Source organism: Equus quagga, chromosome 7 (genome assembly GCF_021613505.1).
Source record: "Equus quagga isolate Etosha38 chromosome 7, UCLA_HA_Equagga_1.0, whole genome shotgun sequence".
NCBI classification, from domain to species: domain Eukaryota; kingdom Metazoa; phylum Chordata; class Mammalia; order Perissodactyla; family Equidae; genus Equus; species Equus quagga.
The window spans coordinates 76,669,546-76,682,183 of NC_060273.1; positions in this window are offsets into that span (position 1 = coordinate 76,669,546).

The window sequence follows — 12,638 nt, forward strand, 5'->3', positions numbered from 1 at the left end:
CTAATTCCCTTTCCTTGGAGGGTCCCAAACTCTAATCTTTATCTCAAGAGATTGCAAAAGCCTTCATTTGGCTTTTCAGGGTCTTTCCACTTAGGGGTTTTGTTTTTTTTTTTTGAGGGAGATTAGCCCTGAGCTAACATCTGCTGCCAATCCTCCACTTTTTTCTGACGAAGACTGACCCTGAGCTAACATCTTCCTCTACTTTATATGTGGGACGCCTACCACAGCATGGCTTGCCAAGTGGTGCCACGTTCGCACCCAGGATCCGAACCAGTGAACCCTGGGCCACCAAAGCGGAACGTGCGCACTTAACCACTGCCCCACCAGGCCGGCCCCTCCACTTGCGTTTTTAGTCCTGTGCATCCCTACAAATCAGCAAATGACCTGAGGAGGAAAACTGACTGTGTGCTTGATGCCCTTCTAAATCCCTGCCAACAAGTTCTCCTTCTTCCAGTTTTTGACCACATATTTGACTATTCATCATGAGGACGTTTCCCAGATATACTTTAGCTCAGTGTGTCCACATGACTGAGTTCCGACAAAGAGATAAACAAATATGCCATGTGACAGCCTATGAGAGCCCTCCTTAAAATAAAGCTGGTACAGGAGGCCCTTTACCCTTGCTTCTTTGTCCCCTTCTGTTGGGCTAGAATGTGGTTCTAAAGTCAGGAGCTGGAGCAGCCATCACGGCAGCAGAGCTACTATACCCAGTCCTGGACCGCAGAGAACAAGACTTTTTCATGAGCGAGAAATAAACCTCTTTCATGTTGCTGGGAGCATTAGACATGATGAGGGACAGACAGGGATTTACTCATTTATTATGGACTCACTTATGATATGGTAAATAGAAGTAAAATCCACATGCCGTACGTTGAAAAGGAGACAGTGAGGATGTCAGGTTGGTGGTACACCCATAAACTTACCATGGTCCAGCTCTGCCTTGTCTTAAAGCCAGTCAGATTTGAAGAAGCCAACTTGAGCCAAATGCCTAAGACTTAATTATGTAAACCAAATTGACAAATTATGCTGTTTCCATTCCACTCTGTAGCTGGGGTGATTTGATAACGTTTTCACTGGGCCCCCAGTTCTGCTTTGGTTCATATCCTCCAAGCGTGGTCCTCTAGCTTTTCCTGTGAGCTACTCCTTATCCTTCTGATAAATTTCTCTAGTAAATGTCATTTAGTTCTCATTATGTAGATGGTATTATTGTGGCTACTATTTTTTAGATGAGAAAATTGAGGCTTAGCAAGGTTATGTGACTTGTCCATGGTCACACAGCTGGGATTTAGATTCGAGCCTGGCTGACTCTAAAGTCCCTGCTCTCAATCACCTTGCCACTGTCTCCTTGGAAGCGTTCAAGGGTTCCACGTGTGTGATCATGCTTAACGCTGTGCATTTCATAGTTGGTGAAGCGCAGCCTCAGGGAGGTTAGATAACTTGCTCAAGGCCACACAGGCGATGAGTGGCAGAACTGGGGCTGGAACTCCGGACTGTCTGAGACAAAGTCGAGACTCTTATCCACTTTACCATGTGGTCTCTCTTGACTAGTTAGCTAATGATAAGCAGGATCCCCAACTGAAGAGGGGGGATGGTAACTAGCAGAGAATTTGGAGCTTGAGGAGCCGTTTCAAGCTTACAGCTTTGGAGTCAGTTTCTCCCAAGAGAACTCCATATTTTTTAAAGTGGAGAAAACGATGGTGTTGATCATTTGATGGGAGTTTTCTTCACTCCTTCAAACTCCCTTCACAAGGCCTCCTCACTTAAAAGATGTAAGAGCATTTATATGAGATTTGCTTGATAGATTATATTTCAAAATAACTGTTGTTATTGCTTTGGTATTGTTGTGATTGCATTAAATTGTTTCAATTTGCAAGTCAATGATCCCAAAGAGTTAATGTGCCTCCTTCAATGTTTAGTTTCTTACCAGGCAGGGCCTTAGGCACTCAGGAGAGAGGAGTGTAAAGTCCTGTAAATTTTGAGCCATGAATTATCACTGCATGAAAACATTCCCAGGCCTTTCAGAGTAAGTTTGTTCTAATATGCTACAACCTGAGAAGAAACAGCCCAGGCACCATGACTGAAAAAAGAGACTGCCCATCAACAGAGCAAAGTAGACAAGTTTTCATTTATTTTCTTTGGAACATTCCTGTTGGCAGGCGCACTCATTTTGTTAATGGAATATTCTTGACTCATTAAACAGGCTCATTTAGGTAAAGGAGCCACCAGGACTGGGGCAGGATGGGGAGCCACCCTTGCTCTCCTTTGGCACATTCTCCAATATCTTGCACGACTCTCAAATATAGTATATTGACAGGACGGGCATCAGAACCATGACGAAAGACATTAGAGAAAGCAGCATGAAAACGTGACGGTGAGACTCAAAGGGAAGGAAGTTAAAGGGTGGAGCCTCTTTTCCGTGCTTGCTTGGCAACTCGGGGTAGAGGATGTGGGCGGTGAGGGTAACAGTCAATGTCAAGCCCCACCCTCCATGGTGACCACTTTAACACTAGGACCTGGCTTTACCTCTGCAGGGCTCGCCTGCCCCGAGACTGCTTATTCCAAGAGCAATCCCGGCTCATCCTCCAGGACCCGTGGATCCTCGGTCCCTCTGCTAGTGCTATTCATGAAGTGCAGCAGGCTCCAGAGGAGACAAGCAGCTCAGAACACTGATTCCCAGAGCCCACGGAAAGGCCTATAGGTAGGAACTGTGCCTGCCAACAATTTGCTATGTGACTTTACGCCAAGCCTCTCAATCAGTGGCCCTCACCTCTGAAATGAGAACTAGGCAGTTTTCATATTATTCCAAAAAATAACTGTTAGTGGCAGTTAAAACCTTTGATAGACGTGTGAATTTTAACAAAGCTGTTGGCAGGAACTTTTGGTTCCAGGTAGACCAAATCCCGTTACAGCGAATATAACCACAACGAAAAATAATCCCAAACTCCTCCCAAGATCCACTTATTTCTAGCATTATTTAATCCCACATAACTCTAGTACAACCCAAGAGTCTGATAAACGCTTAGAATTTTTTCTTGTTGAATTTGACCTGATTATACACTGAGGAGAAAAATTCTTTGGTCAAATATTGACCAACTTTTTCTACAAATTATTCCCATCAATGACTGACAAATGTATCCCCCATGCCCTCTATCTTGATACCTGCTCTACCCCAAAGTGGCATCTCTTGGCTCAAAGACTCTTTAAAACATCTCTGACGAGGGCCCGGTCCAGTGGCGCAGCAGTTAAGTGTGCACGTTCCGCTTTAGCATTCCGGGGTTTGCCGGTTCGGATCCCGGGTGCAGACATGCTTGGCAAAAGCCATGCTGTGGTAGGCATCCCACATATAAAGTAGAGGAAGATGGGCACAGATGTTAGCTCAGGGCCAGTCTTTCTCAGCAAAAAGAGGAGGATTGACAGCAGTTAGCTCAGCAGTTAATCTTCCTCAAAAAAAACAAATAAATAAAACATCTCTGATGAATGTTAACCAGACTTATTGTGCTGATCATTTCACAATATACACAAATATTAAATTATTATGTTGTATACCTGAAATGTTATATGTCAATTATACCTCAATAAAGAAAAGTGCATTTATGGTATGTAAATTTTACCTCAATAAAGCTGTTCAAATAAAAAAAAATCTCTGAAATTCACATTGGGAAGGACTGCCTGACTCCAGGGATATCCCCTTACTCTGGGTTCTAGGTTTAGCTAGCTTTAAAGCTCTGTGAGAACCCATCAACCCTGCAGGCCAGGACAGAACCCTAAGGAGAAGGACAGTTCAGGCATGTGAGCACACACGCGCGTGCACACAGGCATGCACACACACACATTTGCACAAGGAAGAGTTTTAAACAATTTCATTCCACCCAGTCCAAGATCCCTCCCAAGACTTCACACACACACACGGGCAATGAAATTAATTTCCCAACATGATGTAGAAAGAATAAAGTTAACTGAAAAGTGATAAGGAAGGAGCTAGGTTTTCCAAAACTAATCAGCTTCCAGAAATAGGAACACAAACAAATCTGCTCAAGAGAAAATAGTCTTTCTTTTTTCTTCCTACATAGGAGTTTTGCCCCACAGTATTATAAACAAAAAAGACTATCCATCCACAAGGAGGGAGGAAAAACCCTACAGACTTTGCCATTTCCCTGTTTTGTTTATTCCACCCCAGAACGAGGAGCATGGAGTCACATAAACTTCTGTACTCTAGGGGCTAAAACTTTTTTTAAATTGCACTTTATGTTAAATAAACAAACTTTCTGAAGCACTGCCATTTGTTGGAGAAGAATGTAAATCTGGACTTAATGGGCCTCAGATGTCCTTCGGGGCTGTTTGAACATGACCATGAATGGAAAAGTACTAAGCCGGAGAAGGTGTCTGTGCCCGGCTGTGGATCTGTTCAACTGGAGACTCTCTCCTTTCTTTAGAGGTGAGTTTTCTCCCCTGGAGACCTTGAACTTGAAGTGGTAGCTGCAGGACTGTCGACAGGGGCCCAGGAGGAGGGTTCAGGATGCGGGTGGACAGAGAGAGCTTCTGATGTCACCCAGTGCTCAAGAGAAATGAGGAGCAAGAGTTACCATCTACCAAGATTACCACAAATATGTCAAAGTGTTCCCTTGGGACGCTCCACTCTGCCCACACATCTCTGTTCTGTGTCTATCGATACACAGAACCCATTTATAAGTGGAGTCTTCTAAGAGGATCTCCAAAGGCAGATGTACACCCTCAGAGGGGAAGAATGCCATTCACTTCCTTTGATCAATGCCCTCTACTCCTGCGTGTGGGCTCAGAAGACTCTGGAACAGAAAAGGTACAGCCTGGGGGAAGTGGCATGGATTTTTCTACTTCAACTCAAAAGTCCAGGACTCGCTCCTTAAAACTGTTAAGGTCATGAAACACCAGGAAAGACTGAGGAACTCTCAGACCAGGAGAGCCTGGGAAGACATGAACTTCTGAACGCAACATGGACTGGATTCCGGAGTTTAGCTAGTAGCAATGTACCAGTGTTTCTTAGTTTCTTAGTTTTGACAAATGTACCATGGTAATGTAAGATGCTAAAATGGGGGACACTGGGTGAGGGGTATACGAAAACTCTCTGGACCTCCTTGCAACTTTTCTTTAAAACCAAAATAGTACCAAAATAAAAAGTTAAAACAATGCATTTCTGAAAAAGTAAAGTCCATGATGATGGCACAGCACGAACACCTGATAGCAACAGCAATAGGAGACGCTTAGCAAGTGTTTCTGATATGCTGGGCACTGCGCCAAGCGCTTGACTGGCAGTAGGTATTGAACCCTCTCAACAACTCTGTGACATGAATCCTAACTTCATCCCCATTTCTTAGATGAGGCAACTGTAGCTTAGAGAGTTTAGGATCTTATCCAAGGTCACAAAACTGATAGGGGGCAAAGGTAGAATTCAGCCCTAGACAGAATAACTCCACAGACGTTTCTTACTTGCCAGGCCATAGCACCTACCATCCCACCATTTCTTCCCTTCACAAGATGGGGAAACATTCCCTTGAATGGTAACTCAAAGAAATAAAATAGCATCTAATACAAGAGTAAAAATATTAGGGCTCTCATTGAGAAAGAGGAAGAGTAAGAGATGGGCTCTGTTTCCTGCCCCCTTCTAAGTTGTCACAATTTGTCTTTATGTTTTAAATTATAATTGAATATGGCAAAATTATAAAGGAGGATCTAAAATGAAAATCAAAACCCTTACTGAACACCCAACCTCTAGCTCTAATGATCAGAGTAAGAAGGGGTATGTTTAAGGTCCATAAAAATGAGAGTTCATGCATAGGGAGAAAATAGATTTTTCATCAAATTCTTGAATATGAGCACCCTGATAGCCCTTAAAACTATACAGGAGCAATTTTAGAGATAAACAAAAGCCATACTCTACTTAGCACAAAGTGAACTTCTAAAACTCTCTCTCTGGGGAGTTGGCATGAACAGAAAAGTAAAAATCTCTCAGGAAGTTTTAGGATGATTCTCGGCTGGGGAACTCCAGCGGGTTCTTGAGGAAGCTGGAGGGGTTTAAGAGGCATCTCGATGTTTTAAAATTAACGTGAAACAGATCAGCCATGTTTTCACTGGGAGTCGGTATAGTCTAATGAGGAAGCAATGAAGTTCCATATTAGTTAGGAATATTTCCAGCTGCAAATAGCAGAAAACCTAATAAACAATGGCAGAACCACTGTGAGGACATTTATTCTTTCTTTTACAAGAAGACTGGAAATGGTGGATCTCAGGATTCATTCAGCAACTCAACAATTTTGTGAAGGTTGCAGGTCTTTCCATCCTTCTGCTTAATCATACCCAGCACAGAGGCTTTCTGTGCTTATATTTTTCAATTCATGATGACAAGATAGCTGCCATAGCTCCAGGCATCAGCATCCTAAGCTCGAAAGGCAGGCAAGTGGATAAAAGCTTTCTCTTCACAAGGGTCTGTTCATATGGGAAGAAAATCCATCCTAATAGCACCTAGTAGATTTCCCCTTGGTTTCAATGGCCAAACTAGATTTGGTCCCTTTTACGGGCTGGATGCTCCCCCTCCATCAAATTCATATGTTGAAGCCCAAAATGCCAGTACCTCTGAATGTGATTGTATTTGCAGACATGGCCTTAAGGAGGTAATTAACTTAAAATGAGGCCATTAGGGTATACCCCAATCGATCTAACTGGTATCCTTATAAGAAGAGGAAATTTGGACACACAGAAAGACATCAGGGATGCACACACACAGAGGAAAGACCATGTGAAGACATGGCAAGATGGCGGTCATCTGCAAGCCAAGGGAGAGGCCTCAGGAGAAGCTGGTCCTGCCAACACCTTGATCTTGGACTTCTGGCCTCCAGACTGTGAGAAATAAATTTCTGTGGTGTCAGCCACCCAATCTGTGGTGTCTTTCTTTATGGCAGTCCTATAAAACTAATACAGTCCCCTAGCTGCGAAAGAGTCTCTAAAAGAGAGACTTAGGAAAAGAAATGGGATGGCATGACTGTCTTAGGCTGGTCACTCTCACCCCACACAAAACCAGTGTCACAGCACATAAAGGGTTGGTGGAGTTTTTGGACAGGCACCTAATAACATCGACCCTGACTCCTGAGTAGAAAGAGCTGGGTTACAATTCTACTCTGCTGCCTACTCTGGTGACCACGGGTAAGACATCAAGCTTTAGTTCAGCAAGAGATAATAATTAACAGTTATTCTCCTTCCTACCCTCCAACTCTGAAATTCTAAATCTGAGAGGGCTTTCCTCAGAAAAGACTTGTTTCTAAGACACAAGGAAGGAAATGAAGACATACAGGAACAGACACAGAGTACACATTCCTAAAATGCAAGTACCTTACAGTATCCTCTGATGTTCTGTTCCAACTATCACTTATTCAATAGCTTATTTCCTGAAAGAATCAATTAAAAAATTTTGAATCTCCTTTTCCTTTTTTTTTTTAAAGATTGGCACCTGAGCTAACAACGGTTGCCAATCTTTTGTTTTTTTCTGCTTTTTCTCCCCAAGTCCCCCCAGTACATAGGCGTATATTTTAGTTGTGGGTCCTTCCAGCTGTGGCATGTGGGATGCTGCCTCAACATGGCCCGATGAGCGGTGCCATGTCCGTGCCCAGGATCCGAACAAGCGAAACCCTGGGCCGCCGAAGTGGAGTGTGGGAACTCAACCGCTCGGGCACAGGGCCTGCTCTGAATCTCCTTTTCTTATATCTTCAAGGCCCCAGGAACCCAAGGCACATGAATGAGTTGTCAATGCACACAGGCCTCCACAAAAGACCTGACACTTCCCAATTACATTACAAACTTCCTGAGGGCAAATATTGTTTATAATTATTTCTAAGATCCCATAGGCCACTGCCCATAGAGGCAATGAGTGTTTCTTGACTGATTGAAGGGAAAACACAGGCCGCTGGGAGTCCATCTCATGATTCATTCATTTCACAAAGACTTGTCAAATACCTGCAATTAATTTGTGCTTCTTTCCAGAAGATGGGTCTCAGCATCTTTAAAGTCAGTCAAGGATCAAATTATTTTCTTCTCTAAAGAGCTTCACACGTTGGGAAAGCCATCATTATGAACCAAGTGTCTTCCTTATAATATTAATATTATATATTTTTAAAAGTGCCGAGAAAAGATGTATTAGTTAATGAATAATATGACAACAAATGATTAAGTGAGTGAGAAATAAAGTTGACCTCTATTGCGTGATTTATTCCTCCCTCCAAACATAGTTGGATTAAACATTTAAACATAAAAAATAGAAAATATTTCATAATCAAAATCTTAGTTTAGGAAAGGGGTTCTAAGCATGTCTGGAAACAAAAAAAGAAAGAATTGATAAATTTGCCATTAAAAGTAATTTTTCAAATGTTATTTGGAAGAAAAACATAAATAAAACCAGATGACAACTGATAAAGTGGGGAACTATTGATAATACCTATGACAGAAAAGGGTTATTTTCCTTTATATAAAGAGATCTTCAAATCAATAAGATGCCGATAAAGAATATAGTGGGAAAACAGTCAAATTTTCATGGGCAGGAAGTTCACAGAAAAAAATGGTCACTATTTGGAAATCAGGTTGGAAGCTCACTCTTAAGGAAATATTAATTTAAATAATAACAGAACACATTTATTTTAAGATTGCAAAGTTAAAAAGTTTGACTGCACACATATTTGTGGTAGCGTATGAAATCAGGCATTCTTACACATTAATTCTGGAGTTTAAACTAGCATAACCTTTTTGAACGACAATTTGACAATATCTATCAAAATTTTAACTTCCCAGACCCTTTAATCCAAAAAAATACACCTTTTTAGATGTTACTCCTTGGGGTCCAGCCCCATGGCCCAGTGGTTAGGTTCACGCGCTCCGCTTCGGTGGCCCAGGGTTTCGCCAGTTCAAATCCTGGGCCCGGACATGGCACTGCTCATCAGGCCATGCTGAGGTGGCGTCCCTCATGCCACAACTAGAAAGATCCACAACTAAAAAAATATACACAACTATGTACTGGGGGGCTTTGGGGAGAAAAAAGAAAAATAAAAGAAAAAAAAGTTATTCCAAAAATATAAGATACAGATTTAGGATACTTATTGTAGCATTGTTTGTAATAAGGCAAAAATAACCTAAATATTCATTAATGGGGGCTGGTTAAATACTTTAGTACATTTACACAATAGACTACTACGTAGCAATTTTTTAAATGAGTAAATCTAGATTTACAGAAGTGAAAAACATCCACATTATATTAAGTGAAAATAGCAAGTTGTAGAACAAGATATCCGATATGCTCCCATTGTGTAAAAGAAAAGATATACATTTGTATGCTTGTATGTGCCTAGAATATTTCTGGAAGGATATACAAAATGCTGTTCACTGTGGTTATGTCTGGAAACTATTCTGTTTGAAATTTTTACCATGATTGTGCATTGCTTTAGTAATAAAAAAAATACAATTAAAATACAAAAAGACCCATGCTGATTCCTCTGAAATTCCTCAAATGGGGAAAATTAAGCTAAAAATGTTAGGACTTAGTACTTCCCCCTAAGAACGGGCTTTTGGAGAGGGAGAGAAATGCCATAAGGAGAGGAATCTCTGCATGAGTCTTCCAGAGCTCAGTCTGAAATGGAACATTCTGAAACTCCCCGCATTGGGGTGTGGAAGGGGTGAAAGGGCGAGGAACTGAGGCAGGACCCCTGCCCTCCACGTCCTGTCACCTCCAGCCTGCCTGTCCCTAGCCCACTCAGCCTCCACCGCCACCCTGGGTAGGAAGGGCAGCCGGCCTCACCTCCCTCAGCTCTTCCTGACCTTAGAATGAAAGTCAGCTCGGGAGGGAAGGAGAAGGGGTGGGCGAGGGAAGGCCCCCTGGGAAAGACATCAAACAGAATGGAAGCATCTCTGACCTCCGGGTCACAAGCCACTTAGAACAAACGCTGCCCTCTCCTCCAGCCCACCCCGGGCGCCAGCACTGGAAGCCAATTCCGAGTGATTTAGGAAATCGCCCCAGCCCCGGGGCCAGGGCAGGCAGGAAAGGAGTGATTAAGGGCGAGAGGGAGAAGTGAGGCTTCCTCGGGAATGAGCACATTTGGAAGCGAGGCAGGAAGGGGGCAGGAAGCCGCTCTCATAAAACAATCTGACAATTATGTGTCAGTCTAGGAGAAAGGCTCTGGAAATTATGGGGCTGCCGTGCCACACTCCCGGGCCCTCCCCCGGCGATTTCCTCCTGGCTGCAATGAGCTGCGAGAGGAAATGGTATTTGGGGCCAGGTGTTGGCTCCTCTCCGTTTAGGTTCAACTTGGGACTGAGAATTTAACGCTCACATGCCGAGGGAAAGAATTCCCTTTTGCCGTTGTAAAGCACGGTGGCTACACTGATTCCAGCTGGCCTGACACGTTGGGATTGCTAGTACCGTACCTGGTATTTACCGGATGCTCACTCTAGCCAGGTGTGTCACCTGCATTAACTCACAGCAACCCTACCGGGGATCCTGAGACCCAGGGATGTTCAGTGAACTGCCACGGATAACAAGCTAGGAGGGGAAGAGCAAGAATTCCAACCCAGGCATTCTGTCTCCAGAGCCCCACGCCCAAAATCCAGTGGAAAACATATTTTATGGAAGTTTTTCATAAGAGCAACCTGAACCGTTATTTGATATATGCATCTGGAGGAAAAGAGTTCCCAACTGGGCTCCTACCAAAGCACAGGGGCTGCCTTCTCCTTGTACCCTATTCACTCATCTGTTCATTCCTTTCTATCTCTTGGGTACCAATGATGAGACCAATACAGTTAGATACTATGAAATTACAAGACCCACTCCTGCTCCTGAAGATAAGGAGAGGACACATTTTGGACTTACACCCCAATTACATCTGCAGTCTTCTCCTGGGCCTTGACAGGGTTCTTTTAGGCCTATTCTGGGTTTGCCTGGAGCAGACATGCTCCTTCAAACCCTCAGGACCAGGAGCGCACACATTTGATGGAGTGCTGGCAGATTCCAGTCCTCCTCTTTCTCCCTCTCCCACCTCCACCCCCATTTGGAGGGATCCTCTGGGAGGTAATGGGACATTTGTTCAGCTGCCCATGGGATAATCTGACTTTCCACATAGGCTGAGAGAGTGTAGCTCTTAGAAGCTTCCGGGTGGCACCTGAGAGGAGTCCAGGGGAGCAGTGGTCCAGTGTCCTGACTCTACTGATCACTAGCTGTGTGACCCTGGGAAAGTTGCTTCACCTTGCTGAGGCTCTGTAAGGTGAGGCCGTCCTGAGGATTCAATAAAACAACCTGCCTGGCTTTGAGCGAACGCACTTCCTGGAACACGGTGAGCATTCAGCGAGCCTTGGCTATGACCCTGGAGGTCTGTGTGGTGTGCTTTGTTAGAGGAAGCCAATCCTGCCCTCACAGCCTCTTCTATTAACAAAACATTCCCGAGAAATCAGAAATGCTCTGCTCCCTCCCTAGCTTAATTTTGTGATGCTCAAATCACATTAATCTTTATGCACTGAACTATACCTGGTACCATGATTATCTTAGTCACTTAGTTGCACATGTATTAATTACTTGCAAATGTTAAGTGGACGATATGAACAGTGTGTAAGCACAAGGTCTCTGGAGCTTGACTTCCAGGTTCAGATCCCATCCCTGCCACTTGGGCAACTTACTGAACCTCTTTGAATCTTAATTTCCTCATCTGTTAAAACAGGTATAATAAAGATAGTTCTTATCCCATTAGATAATTGTGAGCATCTGATGAAAGAATGTAAAATTGTTATGTGCCTCGCTTCAGGTAAGGACTCAACAAGTGACAGCTACTATCATTACTATTTTTGATTATGTTGCACTGAAAACTGAATCACCAAAACAGACATCATCCTTGACTTATGAGATAAAATGAACAATTCTCATGTTTTTTAGCATGTAGACGGAGTTAAAGCAATACTTATATGCCCATTAGAGTAAATGCTTGGATGAAACAGAAATTAGAATCCTGAGTAGAATTGAGAAGGTTCTGTTAAAATCTCTTAGTTTTCTCCAAATTTCATTGAGAAACAAATCACTGCTGTAGAAAAGAGAAGAATGTAGAAGGTGCTGGTAGGGAGGTCCTAAAGGCTTAAAATTTGCAGCTTTATATTAACTACTTCAATAAAAGAAACTTCTGGTGCATCTATTTTCAGAGACTACTTCTCAGGAGTGAGGATTTCGCCCCATCCTTTGGGGAACTTCTTCCTAGAGTCTGCTATTTCATGAAGAGACTGCCAGGTAACAAACATCACCTCGCTGTTCTAGGATTTCTGTCCTCGGTAGAGTCCCGTCAGTGCTTTTGCTGCCTTGTAATTGTTTAAAATAGTATTTCGTGTGCATTTAGCTATTCAATCTTCATAGTCGTTATCTAAACTGACTACAAGCTCTTATTTCTTTTCACTCACACCCCTGCCCTGGTGTCCTACACACAGTAAGTACTCAAGTAAGTTCTTGCTCCCTAACAAATCTTACTTGGAATCTCCAATCTTACTCCTTTGGATTTGCAAACGGTCCAGTGCAGCATTCCAATAAAAAATAGAAGGGGCCAGGAGGGGGCAGTGATGGGGCAGAGCCCGCCAGAGAAGGAAATGCTGGTGATTAT